The following is a 13,667-nucleotide window of genomic DNA, read 5'->3' on the forward strand; positions in this document are numbered from 1 at the left end:
ACATACAATACATTCATACAATACATACATAGACATACAGTACATATAACATAGAGTAACATACTTACCAATACTTGTCACATTGTTCCCCGAAGCCATTGTCTTTTACGGAATAAATATTAACATAACAAACCACAAAAATACTCACCCACGATCCGAAGCAGTCCACGAGTGTGTCCCACGACGATCTTGGGTAGAGAACTGCAGTATCAGCTGATGCTGCCGTTCTCTACGGGCTGCAGGAATCCAATGACGGAAGGTAGGTATCCTTCCGCACTGTATTCCTCCGCCACTTAAAAAAAAAAAGTCCCTAGTCTCACTTTATGCCATTGCTGCATGGGAAATTCCCACACAGCAATGGCATAAAGTGAGACTAGGGACTTTTTTTTTTTAAGTGGCGGAGGAATACAGTGCGGAAGGATACCTACCTTCCGTCATTGGATTCCTGCAGCCCGTAGAGAACGGCAGCATCAGCTGATACTGCAGTTCTCTACCCAAGATCGTCGTGGGACACACTCGTGGACTGCTTCGGATCGTGGGTGAGTATTTTTGTGGTTTGTTATGTTAATATTTATTCCGTAAAAGACAATGGCTTCGGGGAACAATGTGACAAGTATTGGTAAGTATGTTACTCTATGTTATATGTACTGTATGTCTATGTATGTATTGTATGAATGTATTGTATGTAGCATGTATGTAGTATATATGTGGTATGTATGTAGCATGTAGTATGTATGTAGTATGTATGTAGCATGCATGTAGCATGCAGTATGTATGTAGCATGCATGTAGTATATATGCAGTATGTATGTAGCATGTAGTATGTATGTAGTATGTATGTGGTATGTATGTAGCATGTAGTATGTATGTAGTATGTATGTAGTATGTATGTAGTATATATGTAGTATGTATGTAGCATGTAGTATGTATGTAGCATGCATGTAGTATATATGTAGTATGTATGTAGCATATATGTAGTATGTATGTAGCATGTAGTATATATGTAGTATGCATGTTGCATGCATGTAGTATATATGTAGTATGTATGTTGCATGTAGTATATATGTAGTATGCATGTTGCATGCATGTAGTATATATGTAGTATGTATGTTGCATGTAGTATATATGTAGTATGAATGTAGCATGTATGTAGTATGTAGTATGTATGTTGTATGTATGTTGCATGTATGTAGCATGTAATTTTTTTTTTTTTTTTTTTTTTTTTACATTCAACACATTAGCCGGATGATGGGACTACTACTGTCCCATCATTGGCTAATGTGTCAATCACTGTCATGGTAGCAGGCATCGCCCGATGGGACTTGTAGTCCCATCGGACGATGCCTGCACAGACCCCCGAAGCCTGCACAGACCACCGGCAGGCCGGCACAGCCCCCCGAAAGGCCCGTACAGACCCCAGAGAGGCTGTACAAGGCAAAAACAGGGTTTTTCTTATTCCGATACCGGAAGTCCCATAGACTTGAATGGGACTTCCGGTATCGGAATCGGCGATACCGATACTTTTTTTTAAGATCGGCCGATACATTCCGATCCGATACTTTGAAGTATCGGACGGTATCGCTCAACTCTAGTCATCAACAATTTTCCTTGAATATCAAATCTTAAAAGATAACATGTTGGCATTCCTCAAACTTAAACCAATTTTTACTGAGACGACTGTCAAAATCCTTAGTAATATAGATCACAAAATCTTCTGGAGTCATAAATTTATCTATGAATGTTTCAATCAAATGTCAACCCCCCAAAAAAGCGCCTTTATGCTAAGATGGGAGAAGGATGCTAGGTCTACGCACTCCCTGGACGAATGGGAAGAAGCTTTCGCATTATCATATAACTCAACACTATCTATGCCACTTCAGGAGACCCACTTTAAGGTGGTATCTAGGTGGTATTACACCCCGGTTAGAATGGCACACTTTGGGACATCCAACTCTCCATTGTGTTGGAGAAATTGTGGCAACAGAGGTGACCTCTTCCACATATTCTGGGACTGTCCAATAACCAAATTGCTTTGGCATCAAGCATCCAAGATTATTGGGAAACTGCTAGGTAAACCTTTTATACTCTCCCCCCATATAGCACTACATTCGTTAAACTCAGATTGCATAGACTCTTCCTTGAAACCTTTAGTCCTACACATTTGTTTAATTATTAAGAACTCGATAGCATATCACTGGAGGGGACATTTCCTCCCAAAGATAGAAGACATCATATCTCTACTGGTTCAACACAGAACATATGAGCTCAAATTTGCTCTTGCACATGACCAATTTAAAAAATTCCACAATAAATGGTCAAGATGGGATCACACATTCCCATCGTCTATCCAATAAGTTACAATTTAGCTGTGTTTTACATTTTTCTGTTGGCGTTATACAAACCATTATGCTCAATGGTACCACATGTTTGCTCACTGTTTACTGTTTTTGTATGTTTTTATCCCATATTCCGCCTTCCTTCCCCTTCCTTGTCCTACCCTCCCCTCCCCTCCCCCTCCATTTCCAACTTCTTTCACTGTTCAAGTCAAAAATAAAATTTTTGGAAAAGAATAATTAATTGAAAGTCGGTGTAATCACAATAACAGCAGTGAAGAGATCAATGAGTGAGGTCAGTCATTCTGTGAAGAGACAGGGGTGAATCAGGTGGCCCTTATTTAAGGGTGAAGCCAGGACATGTTGTACACGTAGTTCTCCTTGAAAGCCTGAGAAATATGGGTCGTTCGAGACATTGCTCAGAAGAACAGTGTACTTGGATTAAAAAGTTGATTGGAGAGGGTAAGTCCCTGTAAAGTCCCACTGTTAATAAAAAAGACATGTACTGAAGCGGATACAATTTGCCAAAGAACACATCAACTGTCCTAAAGAGAAATGGAGAAATATATTGCGGACTGATGAAAGTAAAATTGTTCTTTTTGGGTCCAAGGGCCGCAGACAGTTCGTCAGACGACCCCCAAACTCTGCATTCAGCCACAGTACACTCTGAAGACTGTGGAGCATGGTGGTGCAGGCATCATGATATGGGCATGTTTCTCTTACTATGGTGCCGGACATATTTACCGCACACCAGGGATCGTGGACTAGTTTGCAGATATTAAAATACTTGAAGAGGTCATATTGCCTTACGTTGGAGAGGACATGCCCCTGAAATGGGTGTTTCACCAAGACAACGACCCTAAATGCACCAGCAAGGCCTGTTTCACACATCAGTTGTTTCTGTCAGTTGCAATCCGCCAAAATGGCGGAAAACGGATCCGCATGTGTACGGACATCAACGTGTGCCTCCGGATGGTTTTTTTTAATGGATCCGGAGATTGAAGAAAGAGAGAGAGAGAGAGAGAATTTTTTCTCAGCCGCCAGACCGGGATTTGGGGTTACATTTACTGCAAGGGCGATTCTGCTGGTCATGCGCAGTGTAAAGTGCGGATCCGGCCAGCCAGAAAATCGTTGCATTGTCCGTCCAGTCTTGTCAGCGGACGCCAAAATCTTGGCAGAGCCACAAAAAACGGATACAACGGATGCCCATCCGTCAAGATCCGCCAGTAATGCAAGTCTATGGGGAAAAAAACGGATCTGCCAAGAAAAATGGCGGATCTTGACTGATGGAGACAAACTGAAGTGTGAAACAGGCCTAAACGAGCAAAATCTTTGTTTCAGTCCAACAAAATTGAGGTTATGAAGCGGCCGACACGATCCCCGGACCGTAATCCGATAGAACACTTGTGGGGAGGACATCAAAAATGCTGTTTCTGAGGCAAAGCCAACAAATACCAAAAATTGTGGGATGTAGTCCAATAATCTTGGGCTGGAATAACAGGTGACCGGGGCCAGAAGTTGGGAGTCTCTATGCTACATAGATGTGAAGCCGTTCTAAAAAACTGCGGGTAACAACGAAATATTAGGTTAGTGATTCACGGAAATGATAAATCCACAAAAGATACATATTGTGAGTCTGTAAAGACAAATGCAGGCAGTGCTATATTTTAGAACAGCCCAATGTTCATGCTTTGTTATTTTCTGTAAAGTAAGTAAAAATTATCTACATTTCTCTTCATGTTTTGAAATAGAAATCAGCGTGCAACGTTCCCAGTGCTGGAAATAAAAACTAGGAGAAAGATTTTGTGATTAACTCGTGTTTGTGAACACACTATTATTTTGAACACTACTGTTAATGGGTGTGATGAGAGATGTGGCCTAACATTTTACCATCACAATCTATCCATTTTTCTTCTTTAATGGGAGATATGCCCAACACTGGGGCTGCGAGGTCCGCAGCACTGGGATACAGCACGTTTGGGGCCAATATCTATAAAGAGTTAAATGTTCTGCACAGAAATTATGGAGCAGAACAATGCTGCGGAGCCTATAATTGGGCACGGTCACTGCCCTGAAGTCTTAGGCCCGTTTCACACATCAGTTTTTTGTGTCAGTTAAAATCCGCTAAAATGGCGGAAAGCGGATCCGTTCCAGTAGTGACCTCAACGTTTGCCACCAGACCGTTGTTTTAACGGATCCGGCAAAGGAAGAATCTTAAAGGAACCGCAGCCCGGGGAGGGGGAGAGAGAGAGAGAGAATTTTCAGCCGCCAGAACAGAGTTTAGGGTTAAATTTGCGGCCGAGGCAAGTCCTCCGGGCATGCGCAATGTAAAATGCGGATCCGGCCACCCGAAAAAACGTTGCATTGTCCATCCAGGCATGTTGGCGGACGCCGAAATTTTGGCAGATCCGCAAAAAAACGGATCCAATGGATGGCCATCCGTCAAGATCCGCCGGTAATGCAACTCAATGGGAAAAAAAAACGGATCCGCCAAGCAAAATGGCGGATCCGTTTTTTTTGCAAATCGGCGGATCTTGACTGATGGTGACAAACGGATGTGTGAAACAAGCCTTAGGCTATGTGCACACGTTGTAGAATTGACGTGGAAATTTCTGCAGGAATTCCGGAATTCCATTCCGCATGAAATATGCGAGAAAACCGCATTTTAGTTCCCGCCTATTTCCTGCGGAAAAACTAGCGATTTGCAAGCGTAATTAGCTTGCAGAATGCTAGCGTTTTCCAAGCAATCTGGAGCATCGCTTGGAGAACTGATTGACAGGTTGGTCACACTCGTCAAACAGTGTTTGACGAGTGTGACCAACTTTTTACTATTAAGGCTGCCTATGCGGCCTTAATAGTAAAAAGATCTAATGTTAAAAATAATTTTTTTTTTAAAAAAAAAAGTTTTTTCTCACCTTCCGATGTCCCGCGCAGCGTTCCCGATCCTCGCGATGCTCCTGGCAGGTCCAGTTCCCAGTGATGCATTGCGACAATGACCTTTGATGACGTCGTGGTGAGGGTGCTGGCTGTACCCCTGTTTTCCTTCAGGACCTGCCGTGAGGTCATGACCAGGTGACCAGCCATGTGATCCATACCTCACCTGGGGGTGGGGTTACAGCCCACATAATGAAGGTGAGTTTAGCACATGAGAGAGTGTTGGGAGTCTGGTTTGTGCACAGACTTCCATGTGGGAAACTACAGAGTTGTCTGTAACCAGGGAGGTAGAAGGCCTCCTGTGTGTGTGGCTCCAGGCCAACCCTGTTTGCTGGATATCGCACAGCCTGGGGAAGCAGTGGAACGAGGTCTGTGAGATACCTCCAGAGTGGACGGTCGGACAACCGTGAGTGGCACTGACATCGGTCAGTAAGAGACTGTACTGTCCTATGGAACTGAGTGTTTAACAGACATTGCCCTGACCTGTGTGTAAACAGGGTCTGAGGGAACAAGGCCCTGTTTATGGACATTATTATTTTATGTTGCCGGACCTAAAGGCTGACTACTCTGTGTTTGTGCTGCTGGGGATATGGAGCAATAAACCCAGGAGAACTTTTAAGGAAATTGAGTCTTCCTGTATGTTATAGCGCTGCCAAGCTGGCGTTCCCCAATGCATTCAGTGAGCTCTGCCTTAAATATGGTGGAGAATGCTAAGAGCACTTTTGTAGCCTTGTTGCTAGGGGCAACGGACAAGGTCTACAAACTCGGTTGCTAAGGTCAACTGTCCAGGAGGCACATGTGAGGTGTTTTGCTGTGACTCGGTGGGGTCACTACGTTTTTTTCTTCAAGTCAGCTTACGATGGCTCGGTGGGGTCACAAAGTTTTTTTGATTTTTTTTTTTTTTTTTTTTTTTTATTCAAGTCAGCGTGCTGTGGCTCGGTGGGGTCATGAAGGTGACAAGCGTCTGGCTGTAACTCGGCGGGGTTACAAAGGTTGCTGTGGATCGGCGGTTCCACAGAGACGGCACAGCGGAAGCGTGCAGTGACTTGTGGCAGCGGGAGCTGCAGTTACAGTTGCAGCAAGAGGTTCTGCAGCAGCAGGAGCTGCAGTGACACCATCGGCTGCTTGTTCGGCAGCCGGAAGTGCTGGTGGTTTTTGGCTACAGCAGGAGCTGTGGCAGTGCCTGCAGGAGCTGGTGGGGTGTCATAAAAAGACATTAGTGGTCCAGGTCGCACAAACTCTTAAAGGGCCAGTACAAGCCCAGAGACATACGTGTACAGTGCGAACTGGGGCCTGAGAGTGCCATGGGGGAGAGAGTGTGTGAATGGTTCAGGGTGCAAGGTCCTGGAGGGTCAGTGTTGGGAGATCCTGGGAGGAGGATCGGATCCCTGGAGCACGTGCTGCGACCTTGGACCTGGTGAAGCGTGAGTGTTGGACGGTCTCAGGAGGGGACGGACCTCCTTGATAGCACCTGCTGAGGCCATGGACCTGGTGGCCGGTGTGTTGGGAGACCCAGGGAGTAGTGTCGGATCCCTGAATAGCACCCGGTGAGGCCTGTGTGTTGGACGGTTCCAAAGTGGGGATGGACGTCCTGAATAGCACCTGGACGGGCCACATGTGTGAGCAGAGTCTGTGACGGCCCTGCGTTGGGGGGGAGAGCTACCGACCTTCTGCCGGTCTGGACTGTCGGGAGTGCACTGGTCACACGGACAGTGATCCCAGCAATTCAGGTTCCCCTGGAGAAAACGGGGTGGTGTCCCAAAAAGGGGGGCAGTAACCCAAACAGCGATGGTTGCCCAAAAAGGGGTGGAGTCCCAAAATGGGGCCGTATCCCAAGAGGGACTAGTTGCCAAAAAAGGGGTGGTATCCCAAAAGGGAGTAGTTGCCCAAAAAGGGGTGGAGACCCGTGGAATTGTGGTTTACCCAAAAGGTGGTGGAGCTTCCCAAAGTTAAAGGAATGACACAGACAGATGGTTGCCAGGGGCAAGTGTACAATGTGTGTCCAGTCTGCTATTTAAACTACCCACCCGGCAAGAAGCTACGAACGTGAGCCCTGCAGATGAACGAGACAGAAATGTACGGACTGGTTGATTCTGGGAGCCTGGTGACTCTGGTGAGGGTGGCGCCCCAGGGATCTGTAATACCCAATAGGAAGGTCGGAGTCACTTGCGTTCATGGGAGCACTATGGACTATCCAGTGGCCAAGGTGATCCTTGAGAAAATCTGGGACAGTACCAGAAAGGATGTCGCTATATTCCCAAATTTATGTTGTCCGGTAGTCATAGGCCAGGACTCTGAGTTGTTCTCTGACTTGTGGGAGAGGGGAGCAGCTCTACAGCAGGAGGATGGAGGGCTCTTAGCTGAGGGGGTTGCGTACCTTAATGCGGTAATACGTCCTAAAATTGATGGGTCAGATGCAGGGGTGACTGGAGGAAAGGGTATATTTGCCCAACTTACTGACCAGAAGTCACCTGACGGATACCACAGTGTGACGGATAGTGGAGCTGACACCCGAACAGAGTGCAATTCATGCTTTTACCATACAGTGGGATGTGACACAGGCGCCGGGGGTGACTGTGATGAGTTGTCGCTGTTAGCCACCACTAGGATGGAGGACAACCTTGGGCAGACAGAAGCTCGAACCCAGAGTAATGATAGTGTGCCACAAGGTGAAGGCAGAATGACGCTGGTAGTCCAACCAGAATGTGTGACCGTTGAAGAAGGGGAAGCTCCAGGAATGGGGTCTAACACTGTTAAAAATGGGGACCACTGCTTACAGGAGGACCGGTCGAGTGGTGGTGACTCCCATTCAGATGGTGACGACAGTGGCAAGGAGTGCAGTAAGACTGACTCAGGTCTAAATGGCAAGTCTACTGCCCGTCGCCGGAGACGTAAAAGGCGGAAAGGGGCTGAACAAATGGCTCCATCTGAGAAGATGCATAGGGAGGAGACAGAGATCTGTCAACAGCTGGCGAAGGAGTGTTTAAAGGTGGCAGATTTACAGACCGAAATAAAGACAATTAAAGAGCAGATCATACAAGAAAAGGCCCTGAGACAAACGGCTGAGCACAGAGTGGATGACCTGGAGAAGGAAGTCTCTGAGCTCAGAGGTCACCTATCAGTGTGTCAAACCATGAACCAGGCCATATTGAAAGATATGGAGGTGCTCAGACAGGTCCAAGAGAAGCATCAGCAGGAGCTTCTCCAGAGAGAGGAAGAGCGTCGCTGCCTGGCAGAGGAGCGGGATACAGCTCTTCAGGAGCTCAAGATAGAGAAGGAGGCTAATGCCCAGCTCCAGAAACACACGGTTGACTGGGAAATCAAACTGTCACACTCTCTCGGTTCGAGTGCAATGAAGAAGAGTGAGCTGGAGAGGCTGACCAGAGAAGGGGCCTCCATGGAGGAAGAAATCCCCCAGAGGAAGGGCCCTGCAGGTGGACACATAAGGGAGGTCGACGTCTTGGAAAACTGCACTGTCTCTCAGGACAAAGAGGTCCAACAGTATGATCAAGAATGAGAGACTCCGGGTTTCAAATGCCTAATAGAGATACCCAAAGACATGCGAGAAGCGTGTGCTAGTGAGGGTGTGCATGAGGCCTTTAAAAAGGCAGAAAAAAGCATCCAGTGTGGGCTGGGCCCCCGAAACGAACCAGTTGGTGATACTGGCGGATAGCGAGATCACAGAGAAGCGGGTGGCTGTCCTGAGGGATATACATCTGCAGTGTCTCCGCACGAAACAGAGGATCATGGTGGGTAATATGAAAGCCGCTCAACGTCTGGAGCTTGCAAGGGAAGCTTACAATCGACTGGGCTTAGTGGAAGACATCCAGTACCCAGAAATCTGGTGGGGAAAGTCATTGGAAGACTTGGGGAGGTGGTGCAAGAGCTCGTGGATAGATTCGGTGTGGTGAGAGTGAGGATTCCACAGAATGGTGAAGTCCGGGAAGCAGATCAAGATGGCATGGTTCCTTTCATTGTTGGCTCAATGGAAAGCGTTGGGAACCTCTGCATGCTCTTGGAATATCGAGTGACGTACCAACAAGAGGTAGAGCAGCTGATCCAGAAAAAAATGCAGATTAAGGTACAGCTACAGGAGTTGGATAGGAAATGGCGACTGCTTCCGGCCCGGGATATGGAGAGACGAGGGGCTTCTCTTGAGACGGGCAGTACGTCATCTGAAACAAAGGGGGCTAGAGGGGGCGACTCCTCTGTTAACTCAAGGGCTGAAGCCCAAGGCAGACATAGTGACCGCTGGGGGCGGGGGTGGCCTAACAAAGAGGTGATGCAGAATGACACCCAAACCCGACTGAGACGGTCCTCTCGACTTGCGGGGCAAAGTGACATGGGTGACCGGTCTCGAGGCCCCGGGTGTGTGACAAATGTTCAACCCCACAAGTTTGAACAGAGGGGGGTATGTAATGCAGTGACCCCTGTGCCAGCTAGGGGGCGCTATGTGGGGTCCCCAGGTCATGCATACAGGCGTTCCCTCTGTGGTGATGCAGAAACAGTGACTGGCAGGGTTGTGAATGGCCTATATATGTCACAGGGATGGATGCTCCCTGAGATGCAACCCGGAGTGTTTTATTATTAGTGCACGTGAGCACTAATATAAAGGTTAGTCCACCTGGGTCCGGGTTGCGGGTAGCTATGAGAGATGGGAGGGTACCCATATTACCTCAGCTTTGGATGAGGGTGCTGACTGTACCCCTGTTTTCCTTCAGGACCTGCCGTGAGGTCATGACCAGGTGACCAGCCATGTGAGCCATACCTCACCTGGGGGTGGGGTTACCGCATACATAATGAAGGTGTGTTTAGCACATGAGAGAGTGTTGGGAGTCTGGATTGTGCACAGACTTCCATGTGTCCAGGTGGGAAACTACAGAGTTGTCTGTAACCAGGGAGGTAGAAGGCCTTCTGTGTGTGTGTGGCTCCAGGCCAACCCTGCTTGCTGGATATCGCACAGCATGGGGAAGCAGTGCTGGCTTTCCTGAACCAGGGGAACAAGGTCTGTGAGATACCTCCAGAGTGGACGGTTGGACAACCGTGACTGGCACTGACCTCGGTCAGTAAGAGACTGTACTGTCCTATGGAACTGAGTGTTTAATGGACATTGCCCTGGCCTGTGTGTGAACAGGGTCTGAGGAAGCAAAGCCCTGTTTATGGACATTATTATTTTATGTTGCCGGACCTAAAGGCTGACTACTCTGTGTTTGTGCTGCTGGGGATATGGAGCAATAAACCCAGGAGAACTTTTCAGGAAATTGAGTCTTCCTGTATGTTATAGCGCTGCCAAGCGGGCATTCCCCAATGAGCGCTGCCTTACAAAGGGCACGCTATTGGAGAGTTTGAGTCCTGTGCCTTGCAGCATAATTTGACCTCCCAAAAAGTTGTACTCTCCAAACATGGATACAGTGTAGCACATCTCAAAAACTATAAAGTAACATCACATAGCTAGTTCTACTGCATTCTGCCAGCAGCTGGCGAAATCCCCCACCCCCCTAACACAGTACAGGAGAGACAATGCTGCCCCTGCAGGATGTGGAGGGAAGTGCTGTTTGCTCTTTCATACATCTATGTGGACACAGAATGGCACTATATGCAGGGTAGTATGGTGCTATGTGGGCACTGTGTGGCTTTACAAAGGCACATTGTGCAGTACAGTATGGCAACTTTAATGGCACCTGCTCCAGTTATTTCCACCCTGGGAGTTGTAGTCCAGCAGAAGCCGCACACCATAATCAGGTCATACCGGATTGTGGGTTTTAGCATGTGAACTCATTTGCTTTTATTGTTCACAAATCCTTAATGGACAGATATAATTCAGTAATGTATGTCAGATCCGCGGCCGGAATGAGATGCCATTGTACAGGAGGACAAGTGTCATCACCCCCCATCACCAATTATCATTAGCAGCGCTGGAGGTAAAGAGACGACGCTTAAAGGATCTTTTGTGTCATTTTATAAAGAATAAACTAAATTCTTACTAAAAGACATAGAAATGACTGGAGACAATGAACAATACAGTTGAGTTAGACAAGATGACACGATACATTGTTACGTGGCTGGAATATCAGCCTCAAATGTGTCCAAGAATTGAGCAGAACTTACAATATTTATCACTGTGCCGACCTTTGCTATGAGCAACTGACTCGATGTTACAGGCAATCATAATCTTGTATCACCCGTCAACATTACTAAGGTTTTCATTGTAGACAGGTTGGGGCCGTCCTGTTGGGTTCACATTGTCGCGGTGGGATGACTTTTATGATTTTTTTAAAATCAAAATAGCATTAATTTAAATTAAAGTCCCCAATGTTATTTACGTGGACCTTTACTATTCATCCATTTACTTGTTGCTCATTTCTTTGTTTTTGATTTCTTGAGTTTTGCTTGTGAAATGGCCACAGTGTGACTGTGCTCTTATACTTTGCACATAAACCAGCTTATAGTCCGGCTCAGGTTTTTGGTTTTGACCTATATCTAAATTTTGCTTCAGTCCTGCCATTTTCTTCTTCATCTGCCCCCCTGGTTTCCTGGCGTGTTCTACCTCACTTGTTGGTCTGCTGTTCAGCACAGCTTGTTATCCGGGTCGTTACTGTGCCACAAGCCTTCAAGCCTGTTGCGCCAATGTCACGGGTCCTTGTACCAACGCCTACCCATGGCTCAGAGGCGTAGCTAGGGTTTTGGTTCAGGGGGGCGAAACTTCTGAGTGGGCCCCTAACCAGGTAACCTTGATCACAACTCAGTGACGCACCCTAATAGTGGAGGAGAACCTCAGCAGATGACTGCGATGTTACTGAAAATCTCTATATAAAGACCAATACTGACATTACCGCCATATGGTCAGTGGTAGATACCAGTCCTACAGAAAATATGATTACAGCAGAGTTACAGATAGTGTCTTACCGCCGACGTTCTTTCTGATGGAATCGTTCACTTTTCACGTCTTTTCCATCTGGCCCAGACCGACAATGACAATTCTTCAGCCAGGACTCGGCTGCACAGAATACAAGAAAGACACATTTCACTTCTCATATTCCAGCCCCATCACCATCTAACCCCAACCTGCGCAAACCCCTCATCCTACTGATACCCCAGTGCTGAGCCGCTGCTGCCGTATGTGTCCTTATTACTGCACCTGCTGGGTGGTTCTCTGTGCCCTTTAAATTCTAAAGCAACCCTCTACAATATAATGATGCCAGGTGCAAGTGCCCTAGAAAACAGTGCCCACATTTTGCCCCCTAGAAAGTAATAATGCCCTGTGTGCCCCTTTGACAGTCACAGTTACCCGAGTTCCCCTATAACAATAAGTGCCAATTTTACATTTAATAAGGTCCAGAGTCCCACCCTTTTAGCACTGCTGATCACACTGACTGGTACTGAGGGCACAGTGGCTGGTGCTGTTGGCACACTGACTGGTACTGAGGAAAAGAAAGAACAGAGAGAGAGAAAAAAGAAAACAGAAAGATAGGAGAGAGAAACAAAGAAAGAGGGGAAAGAAGGAGAGAACAGAGAAAGAAAGGACAGAGAAAGAGGGGAAGAGAAAGAAAGGACAGAGAGAGAAAGAGGGGACAGAAAAAAAGAACAGAGAGAGAAAAAAGAAAGAGGGGAAAGAAAGAACAGAGAGTGAAAAAAAGAAAACAGAGAGAAAGAGAGAGAAAGCAAGGAAAGAACAGAGAGGGAAAGAAACAGGGGAAAGAATGAACAGCAAGAGAAAGATAGAAACAAACAAAGAGAGGAAAGAGAGAACAGAGAAAGAAAGAGGGGAAAGAAAGAAACAGAGAGAAAGAAAAAACAGAGAGAAAGAAAGAGAGGACAGAAAAAAAGAAAAGGGAGAGAAAAAAGAAAGAGGGGAAAGAAAGAACAGAGAGAAAAAAGAAAACAGAGAGAAAGAAACGAGAGAAAGTAAGGAAAGAAAGAGGGGAAAGAAAGAACAGAAGACCAGAGAGAGAAAGATAGAAACAGAAAGAAAGAAGGGAAAGAAAGAGAGAACAGAGAAAAAGAGAGAACAGAGAAAGAAAGAGGGGAAAGAACAGAGAGAAGAAAAGAAGAAAGAAACAGAGAGAGAAAGAAAGAAAGTGCAGAGAGAGAAAAAGGGGAAAGAAATAAAGAGCAGAGAGAGAAAGAGGGGGGAAAGAGAACAGAGATAGAAAGAACAGAGAGAGAAAAAAGAAGATTCTATAAGGCTGCGTTCACACGTTCAGGTTTTTTTGCATTTTCACCGCGCGATTTTGCAGCGAAAACGCAAAAAAGCAGCATCCCATGCATTCCTATCGGATTCCGCAATGCTGTGCTAATGCTGCGGATTTTCCCACAGCAGAATCGCATCGCGGAAAAATCCGCAGCATGCTCATTAATTTGCGAAATCGTGGCGATTCCGCCCACATAGGAATGCATTATT

The sequence above is a fragment of the Dendrobates tinctorius genome, unplaced genomic scaffold (genome assembly GCF_039654945.1).
Source record: "Dendrobates tinctorius isolate UK_male_01 unplaced genomic scaffold, ASM3965494v1 ptg000315l, whole genome shotgun sequence".
NCBI lineage: Eukaryota > Metazoa > Chordata > Amphibia > Anura > Dendrobatidae > Dendrobates > Dendrobates tinctorius.